This window comes from Anthonomus grandis, chromosome 14 (assembly GCF_022605725.1).
Source record: "Anthonomus grandis grandis chromosome 14, icAntGran1.3, whole genome shotgun sequence".
In the NCBI taxonomy this organism is placed as follows: domain Eukaryota; kingdom Metazoa; phylum Arthropoda; class Insecta; order Coleoptera; family Curculionidae; genus Anthonomus; species Anthonomus grandis.
Window position 1 is genome coordinate 11,337,907 of NC_065559.1, and position 10,966 is coordinate 11,348,872.

The following is a 10,966-nucleotide window of genomic DNA, read 5'->3' on the forward strand; positions in this document are numbered from 1 at the left end:
GGAAAAGCACCGTGAGACTACGCGTCGGCTCCTTCGCAGGGCTGAGCGCACTAAGCTTGCCACTGACTGAGATGCGTTCCACGTAGCTCAAAGGCAATACAAAAAGACACTCAGGGACTCCAAAAGACAGTGCTGGAGGCGGTTCTGCGATGACGTGGAAAACACACCCTCCGCAGCACGACTGTGCAAAGTACTGTCCAAGGAACCTGGAACTAAATTGGGGTCGCTGTCACTTCCAGGTGGCGGCTTTTCTACCAATGAGCGAGAGTCACTGTAGGTCATTCTGCGCACTCACTTCCCAGACTCCAACTCATCTCGCGATCCTCCTAGCTGTTCTCGGGCTCCGATTCGCTTAGAGTTCGAGACTGCTAGAAGAATATTTACCTACGAGAGGGTGAAATGGGCAATCAAGACATTCCCCTCCTTCAAATCTCCGGGCATGGATGGATTATATCGATGCCTTTTGCAAAACGGGTTAGAAGTACTAACACCACACATAGTCAGACTATTCAGGACGTCCCTGGCTCAGGGCTACGTCCAAAGTTATGGCGTTAAATAAAAATTGTCGTCTTCATACTGAAACTTGGAAAAAGCGATTTTACAGATCCCAAATCGTACCGACCTATCAGCCTTACCAGCTTTATGCTGAAGGCGATGAAGAGGCTGATTGATCGGTACCTTAAGGAAAGCATCCTGGTCAACAAACCACTGCATGTGCACCAATACGCCTATCAGGCGGGCAAATCCACGGACCTGGCCCTACACCACCTCGAGAGGAAGGTGGAGGGTGCTCTGGGTAGTGACAAGGCCTGTCTGGGTGCGTTTCTAGACATTAAAGGGGCGTTCGACAACACCCCTTTCGCATTAATGTGCCAAGCACTCGAGAGCCGCGGCTCAGAACCCTGTTTGGTTAGCTGGATAGAGACCATGCTCTCGAAACGTCATGTATATGCCCAGCTCAACAACGAGATTGTCGAAACGTTGGCGGCTAGGGGCTGCCCGCAGGGAGGAGTATTGTCCCCTACCCTGTGGTGCCTTGTGGTCGACAGCCTGATAAATCTTTTAAACAATGCTGGCCTATACTCACAGGCCTACGCTGATGATCTGGTAATCATCTTCCCAGGGAGAGACGCCGTCTTATTGCGGGGCCTATGATGAGAGCCCTGCGTATGGTGGACAGATGGTGCCTCTCGAGGGGTCTCAGGATTAACCCCAAAAAAGCAGAGCTCCTACTATTCACGAGGAGACGTAACTTTGGCACGCCCCCTGTTATAGGCGTGCAGCCTAGGTGGCGTGCAGCTGCATTACTCCAGGACAGTTCGATTTCTGGGAATCAAGTTAGATCCCAAACTCTCCTGGCACGATCATGCAGACATCAGAATGAAGAAGGCCACCTGCGCGCTATGGGCCTGCAGGCGGGCTTTTGGCAATACCTGGGGTCTGTCTCCTAAGATCCTCCACTGGATCTACTCGCGCATTGTGAGGCCTCTTCTCACATACGGGGCTATCGTTTGGTGGCCATGTACAGAGAAAGCTTTGTGGTGGGATCCCACATACCAGTAGGGCACACTCGCTGGGGGAGCACGCCACTCTCTTCCAGGCCGAAGTATTTGCTGTAATAAAATGCGGACAAAAAATTCTAAGCTGCGGACACTGCAATACAGTCGTATCAATATGCTCGGACAGCAGAGCTGCCATTAAGGCTATCACGGCCGCAAAGGTAAGCTCCAAGCTGGTACTAGAGTGCATAAAAGTCCTGAAAAAAACTGGTACAGGTTGGCTGCAGGGTTCAGCTCGTCTGGATACCTGGCCACGCAGGCCATGCAGGTAATGAGGAAGCGGACTCTCTTGCCAGACTGGGATCCGCAAAAGTGCCGATGGGGCCGGAACCCGTAGTTGTTATCGCCAAATGCGTTGCGGTCGCGTCAATGAAGGGTCTGCTGGACAAGTGGACCTACCGAAGGTGGACTGAGTCCCCTGGTATGAGACAGGCCAAAGCGCACATAGGTGGGCCCTCTTGCCTGTCTCACCAAAAATCTACTACGCCTAAAAAGACGCGAAATTCGGCTAATGACAGGTCTTTTAACCGGTCACTGGCACTTAAGAAGTCATCTCCATACTATCGGTATTGCGGACAACCCGGAATGCCGATGGTGCTGTGAGGAGGATGAAACCGTTGACCATGTAGTCGGGGAGTGCCCAGCACTTACGCGCCCAGGTTCAAATACTTGGGTAACAATTTCAGTGTACCGAGTGACTTTAAGTCCTCAGACCAGAGAGCCTTATCGGTTTCTCTTTAAGCCTGTTGGGCTCTGGTAACCCCCGGTGGGACATGACGGGTCCATCAGAAGACCTATATGCACAACTGCCATGGCAGCTCACTGTTTCGACAATTCATTCCTTTATCGGAAGATCTTCAGGATGGATTTTATTAAATAATTGAGCAGCTTCTCTTTGAGTACGTGTTTTATCACCAAACCCAACCATGCACAGAATTTCTATTTTTTCTCGTTCCGTTAACTTTACCATTGTGAAAACCGCAACTTTGCTCGTCCACTTCACACTTGACAATATCTGTTTGGCGTACAACTGTCATACAGATTCTATGAAAATACACGGTCACCAGCGAACAATAAAAAAACACGAATGAAGGGAATTTTGCTTTGTATAAAAATTCTCAGAGATAAGGTGACTCGTAAGGTGAACTTCAATAATAATGTTGTTTGGTCGTCTTTTTTTCGATAACTGTTGGCTTTAGGTATAGGACATGATGCATGAAACATACGTAGAAGTAATCCCACGCGAAATTCAAAAATAAAATAAAAAAAGGTGCTTTCATTTGAAAAAATGAAGTTGATGGTCGTAATTTATTTTTGAGCAACCCTGTATATAAAAACTTCACGTAAAATGCGCAACTTGAAATAAAAATCGACGGGTTCGAGCGTTTTTTTTTTCGAACACACTCCTGAATTTTAAATAAATTTAGACATAACTTTTGGGATGCACTGTATATCTAAGCATATGTAGAGTTATACTATAAAGACAGTTTTTTTAAGTAAACTTATTAGGCATAGAACTTTCGTGCAGAAATTATTAAATATATAAAGCGGACGTTTTGTTAATTAATTCCAAGCAATTATAATATAATAAAAACAACTGCCAAAGCTGAAAAAAACAAAATTCTTACTCTTAAATGGCAAACATGTCTTTGCAGAAAAGAAACGAATTAACTAAGTTTTGTGTTTATTCCTGTTTAGGTACTTAAGTATCATCTGCTTTATATTGCTTGATCTCGGACTCCTGCAGTTTAAGAATTGAAGTATCCTAGCGAATAATACTCTTGCGAGAAAAAATTGAATAGGCCACGTTTTTTAGATACGTTAATGGCCACGTTAATTGAAATAAATTTCACTTAATGGCAGTGCTATTGAAAATAATGTATTTAAATTCACTTAGCTTAACATCGTACTAACCCAACTAAATTTGCGACTTTTAAAAATGTAATATAAAAAAACAATGGGACGTGATGTCAACACAGGCAATAAAGGACAGTTGAATTGACATTGAAGAAAGGTCGATTGACAACGTAGACATTGCTGTACCAAAAATTAACGTTGAATAGATATTTTAAAAGCATCATAATGATCAATATGATTTCTTGGAGGTTTATACAACGTTAAATAACTGTTGCATGCAGACTTGAATTTTTGATAGAAATGTTAATCTAATTTTAGATATAAAAGGTAAATGATATTTTAAAAATATAATTTATATAGTCACCATATAAATAAAAAAATTTTAATTGGAGTAAAGTGACTTAATTATTTGCACAATTCCCTATACTCACACTGAGACTTAATGTAGTCCTGGCGTAATTGTACTTTAATTTGACAATCTTACTATATTTATCAAGAACAAATACATATATGAGTAAAAATTGAAACATTTTGTATACATAGATCTGACATCGATAATATCTATTTAACCTTGAATTTAAGGTTGAGATCAGCGTCAAATCCGACGTTGATTCAACAAACAGAAATAATTATGACATTGTGCTGTCTCATCAACGTTGATTCAACTATTGTTACAACGTAAATCAAAGTTGGAAAGTTTCGGAAATTAAACGTTGATTCAATTACATCTTGTTGATTGACTGGCGTGATGTTATTTCTTGAACATCATCTTCGAGAAATAATGAGCTGAGCTAAATTCTGTACATAAATCTACTGATTTATTTTAATTCTGCCAGGCGATCTGGTATAAAAAATATATATTATTAACCAAGAAAGTCGTAAAAAGAAAACATTTAGAGTCCATCCTGTTAATGGATTACTTTAAGATTCATTCATAAAAAAAAATTGAGATGAAAAAGAGTCTAAGATGTCATATCTTATTTTAACAGAATGTAAGACTTCTCCTCGACATAAATGTCCAACTATTACCTTTAAAGCTTTAGTTAGTGTAGTATCATTTTTTAAACATGGTCTACATTTTTAGAAATAGTGACCTGATCTACTTTCTGTACCCGAATCTACTGAACTATGTTAATCTTACCAGGCGATATGGTATGGGGTATGCATATTAGCAACCAAGAAAGTCGTAAAAAGGAGCCATTGTCCATCCCGCTAATTGACAATTTTAAGATTCGTTCATTAGAAGAAAATGAGATTATTAAGAGATAGATCTAAAATATCATGCTAATTCTAACAGAGTGGAAGCGAGTCATATGACCTCCTTGATGTGAGTAGGATGACCTCCTTGACATAAATGTCCAACCATTACACAAGCAGCAAGGGACAGTTGAATCAACGTTGACAGAAAGTCGATTGGTAACGTAGGAGTTGCTATATCAAAAATCAACGTTGAATAGACATTATTAACCCATTAGCGCCGGGATAATTTTTTTTATGCTACTTTTTTATGCTCTTTTAAGATTACTAAAAATACGTTCAGGAAGCTGTAAAAATTTAGTTATTTAATTTCTGCTACTTAGATTTTGAGATATTAGCCACCATATGGCAACGCTAGGACTTTACACTACCTAAAATTGAAACAATTTTTTTAATTAGAAAATATTAAAATTTTATTATAGAACGTTATACTAAGTAATATAAAATAAGTAAACAGGTTTAAGTTAACGGGAATGATAAGGTGCAAAGCAAGAAATACATAGAGCTACATCACATTTTGAACACATGGTTCTTACTGTGAAGTTGCATGTTTTGAGTGCACATCGTCTTCGCTTGTTTTGTGTTGTTTGTTGAACTAAATGGTCAAAACGATCACACCGGATATTATCCGAAACTCGCGAATCTGAAGATTCCAATGTAGAAGCTCGTCGCCCAGATCCTTCCGGCAAAAAATTGAAATTTTTTTCAAGTATACGGTCGCCACCTCTCTTTTACACTCTAACTGTGAAACCTTTTGTTTTCGAGATCGATTGTATAGTATCCAGGAGTTTTGAAGAGCAACATCGAAAATCCAGGTTAGCAAAGGCCAATATCCTTTCTTACCTCGAATACCGATGCGATAGCAGCCAAGGTTCTGGTCCATCTGATCAGTTCTTCCCATGTGGGCATTATATTTCGCAATAACTTTTGGTCGTGTAACCATTATATTTTTGTTTTGTTGTTGTGAGTACCTTTTAACTTGTCCAATTTCTTGAGCTCCATGCGAAGTAGACATCATAGTTACCACTGAATTATCCATCCATCTCACATACAAATGGCCATCGGATTTCTCCATGGCTGTTTCGAAATATCCACGGTCTTTTTTGACAAACATTTTTTTATTCGTGAGTGGGCATTGTTTGGGCATTCGGTTTTCACGAATTGTTCCAGTTGCAGAATAACCACGAAATTGCAAATATGAGTAAAGCGCTGGGTTTGAAAACAAATTATCCATATAAAGTTCATATCGCAAATCCTTTTTTTCTGGCGGCAATTCATCTAACATTACTACTAAAGGGCTTGCAGCTTTGCCAAACAATAAATCGTAGTCCGCATTAGATTTGGGACTTTTACCTTGATAAACATCAAAATTTACCAAATAGCCGTCTGTAGTATTTAGGCTCCAAATTTTATACCCAAATCTAATGGGTTTTCCTTCCACCAATAAATTGCTTGCAGCTATGTCGCCTGAAATATCGAACCATACTCTAATCATAAGCCAAATTTTGTTCCGGAAGGAAATTTTTCAAACAGTTTTTTTTTAACATTTCTATGACAGGCCGAATCTTATAGAACTTATCATTTTTGTCTAGTTTTGTATTGTCAGAACAACGAAGAAACCGAGTGATCTGTAAAAATCGATCACGGCGCATTGCTTGAGACACAGCTAAATTTTTAAGATCTTCGCCACTGCTCCAATATTGCCTTTTAGATGGCAAATTATTATAGCCGCTTACAAATAATATTGCTATAAAGTAACGAATTTCATCTGGTGTAATATTAGGGTCTGGACAGTTCAAAAATAATGCATACCTGCGAGTTTCCGCCACCAAATGTTTTATAAATTCATCATCTATAAACTCTTCGAAAATTTGAATTACGGACATTTGCTCAAATCTGAAATAATCTGGTGGCGGAAAATATTTTAGCGGTACAACTGCATAGTCTACTCCTTTTTCCCACTGAAGTATAAATGATTTAGACTGGTTTCGCCTATCTTTTAGCCAAGTTGTGTATTTCGGCACAAGAACCGGAGTAGCCACAGTATTTGTTTCCTGATCTGCTATATTTGCATCACATTCAACCTCATATTGGGTACCCAATCTCTCGTTATTGTATAATCTTATTTCGGCCGGGGCTCGCAACTGTCGAGCTGTCAAATTGTCAACTAGCCTACGAAAAAAAAAAATGATCAAAAATAACAAATTACGATAAAAAGTTGGCTTATTACCCGCCATCGACCTCGTCAGCTGAGTCCTCATCTGTGTCTACATTGAGTTCTGGTGGCTCAATCTAAATATCGCCATCAAGATCATCGTTATACACCATATCAAGTGCTTCCGCAAGTGAAAAGCCATATCTGTAATTATTTGAAATCACTTAGTGCAAACGCCTAGTGTTGCCATATGGTAACATACAAGTTTACGTCCTTGTAACTCACTAACTTATTAATGGATTTTATTCCAAATTTGGCCAACGATAAGCCATAGTATTCTGAGCATCACAGTGTAACAAAATATTCCCCACTATTACACATAAAATTATAAATTATACTTACTCGAATTGTATATCCATATTTTCACGATATTTCAATAACTATCAAATTTAACCGCACTAAACACACACAGTTCGGCGTTTTTACGGAAACTAAACGAACGCGTGGTTTTTGCACACTGTGATTGGTGATATGACACGCTCGCAACAAATTTACTAGCGCATGGCCAATGCCATCGCACTTTGAGTAGTCACGTGTTTGCCGTAGCCATGTGGTAACGCTAGGCGTTAATGGGTTAAAGCAGCATGATGATCGACATAATTTCTGGAAAATTTATACAACGTAAAATAGATGTTGCCTGCAGACTTGAATTTTAAAAAGAAACTTTAATCAATTTTCAGGTAGCCAATGATATTTTAAAAATATAGCTCATATAGTCACTATATAAATAAGAATGGTTTAATTGGAGTGGAGTGACTTAATTACTTTTTTCTTACTCAAACTAAGATTTACTATAGTGCAGGCGTCACTTTGATCTGATTTAACGACCTTACAATATTTACCAAAAACAAATACATTTATGAGTCAAAAATTAAAACATTTTGTATACGTAGTTCAGACATCAATAATACATCTATTCAACGTAGCGACCTTCGATCAAACAACGAGTACGACGTTGATTCAACAAACAGAAACTACGTTGTCTTAATTATGACATTGTACCGTCTCATCAACGTGGATTCAACTGTCGTTACAACGTTGGAAAGTTACGAACATTCAACATTGATTCAACTACACCTTGTGGTCTGAGAAGTGGCTACGTTATGTCCCATAGTTTTTTTTTTTTTAAAGCTGGGCACAAGAAAATTACTGTTTTTTATGACAAGTTTATAATCTCTTGGTAAATACAACTTTTTCAGTTTTCTACTAAACTCCATACTCTTCTTAGATTCTATTTTTAACGGTCATTTTAGTGACACCAATATCGTAATCTGCGCTCTTCTTATCAATATTTATAGAGTGACATTAAAGTTTAATTATTACTGATAGGCATATTTTCCGTGGGTTGATCAGTCAAAATATTTGTGTAAAAATCAAAAAATATTTTACAAAATACTGAATTTTTTTCAAAAGTTTTGTAACTGGTGATAATTTGATTTAACAATATTTAATCAAATTATCACTAGTTTACGTCTCACTATGATTAACGATGCTTTATTTTAAACTTAAAAAGATTGTTAGGTCTGATACGATATTAAAATAAATGACAACTTTGAAGCTTATTTGTATTAATTATTTCGATTATATTATTTTTTAAATAATCTAGTTTTTAAAATAATACGAAATCATAATTCTAAATTAAGTCTATTAATGCTATGCTTGTAAAAAAATATTCCTTAATATTGATTGAACCCTCCTATAATAACTTATAAAGTCCAGATAGTAAAAATTATAAAATAAATATAAATTTTATTATCAATAATATATATTTTTTTATTTTATTTAATAGTGTTCTTTTATATTTGAAATTCATTGTAAATTATATAATTAGTAATAATTTTATTGTATTCTTCCGCTCTGAATGTAACCAGTTATTGTACATATTATTTGTGTGTGTGCCTTGTTGAGAATAAAATTGTTGCAAGCTAAATAAAAATGTTTTTATTATTCCTTTTTCAGAAATCAAAATAATAAGTTATAGTAAATAAAATATATTAAATTATAATATTTTTAATAAAAAAAAATAACTTATTTATTAATTTCAATACTTTTACCTACCAATTAATGAGGAATAAGGTTCATTTCTATAAAATCATACATTTAATAATACTAAAACAAAATAGTGTTTTTCTATTAAGAAATTTTGAAATAATTTTATATCCTTTCATTAATAGTGGGTACATTTTACAAGCATATAGAATGCATAACTTAAATGGGTCTGATACTGTTATTATTAATAATTTATTTAATTAGTAGATCTAGGTTTTTTATTAAAAAAAACCTAATACACTGAAACTAAGGAATTAAATAAGAAACCTTAATTGCTATTTATTTAATTAAATAATCATAAGTGGCATAATTACTTAAACAAAAATAATTATCAAAAAAGAAAAAAGCAAAATTTAGGTTGTTAAGTACTTTGAAATCATGTTGAGTGCAATATAGCATCATATACAGGGTGGGTTATTAGGGAAAAAAGAGGGGGATAAGATTTGACGTAAATATCATAGCAAAACCTTTAACCCTAAACAAAGAAAACCTCAGTGTAATAATTTTTTATTAAAATGAGTTAAGCACTTTTGTCTGTTTCGGTCTATCGGACCATCTTCAAAGCCGGTTTGTAACAAAAAGTAAACAGGTTACGTCAAAAATTAAAGAGTAACAAAATTAATTTCTTGTCAAAGAGTGGCTCTGAAGATAGTCTAAAAGTCCGAAAACGCTTAGCTGATTTTAATTAAAAAATTCTGCACTGACATACAGGGTGTTTCAGAACTATAGGATCAAATTTCTAGGGGTTGTTCAGTGTAACAGTAGAATCCATTTGAGTATAGGAACCCATGTCCGGAAATGTGTCACTACGCCACTACGGCCCTAAGACGCGTTTAAGTTTAGAAAAAATATTAATTACCTAAATAGGATCTGATGCATTTATTCTTACCTTTTGTATATGATACCATCACAACAATTGTTCAAAATGTCTTCCTCCAACCTCAATACAACGATTTAAACGCCGTACATGATTTTGGCGGACTACACTAAAAATTTGATCCTCGTTTTGAATGATTTTAAATGCTGCTGTTATTTGTCCAATTAAGTCTAGCTCTGATTCTACTGGAGTTTCGTAGGCTAAAGACTTTACATGTCTCCACAAGAAATAATCGAGCGACGTTAAATCGGGTGACCTAGAAGGCCATGAAACTGCTCCACCTCTGGCAATCCAACGGTGCCCAAACCGCTGAGCCAAATACTCGCGTACTTGTACAGCAAAGTGAGCCGGCGCTCCATCATGCTGAAACCACATTTGCTGTCTGTTTAGTGGAACATTTTCAAGGAGTTCTGAAAGAACTTCCTCCAAGAAACGCAGGTAAATAGGTCCTGTTAACCGTTCCGGTAAAAGGTATGGCCCAATTAAATAATCATTAACAATGCCTGCCCATACGTTGACAGACCAACGATTCTGATGTTTTCTTGGAAAAATTGCATAAGGATTTTCTTCGTCCCAAATATGGCTATTCCTACTATTAAAAATACCGTCTCTTGTGAAAGAGGCTTTATCGGTCCACAAAATATATCGTAAAAAATTAGGTTGTGCAATTAAGATGTGATCCAGAGGCCATCGACAAAATAGAACTCTGGGATGATAATCGGCTGCAGTCATACCTTGAACTTTCTGGAAGTGGTAATGAGGGGGAGTTGTTACTCGTGTAGTACTCGCCAGACAGAAGCGTTACTCGTATTCATATTCTTAGCGACGTCACGTGTGCTATTTGATGGTTCATCGGCAACTCGCTGAAGCATCTCTTCTTCAAATTCGACCGTTCTTACGGTTCGAGCAACACCAGTATCATGCATCTTAGTCTTAAACATGCCTGTCTCAGTCTGATGAACTGTCGTTCGGGATAACGTTCATGATACAACCGCGATGCTGCTCGTGCATTGCAGTTTGTTGCTCCGTATACCAAATGCATATCCACCAAATCTTGATTGGTAAAGTTTTCCATTAGCAATAAATGTTTAAAAATTGTAAGCTATAAAATTTTTAAACATGACATTGAGAATTGACATTGATAAGCGTTGA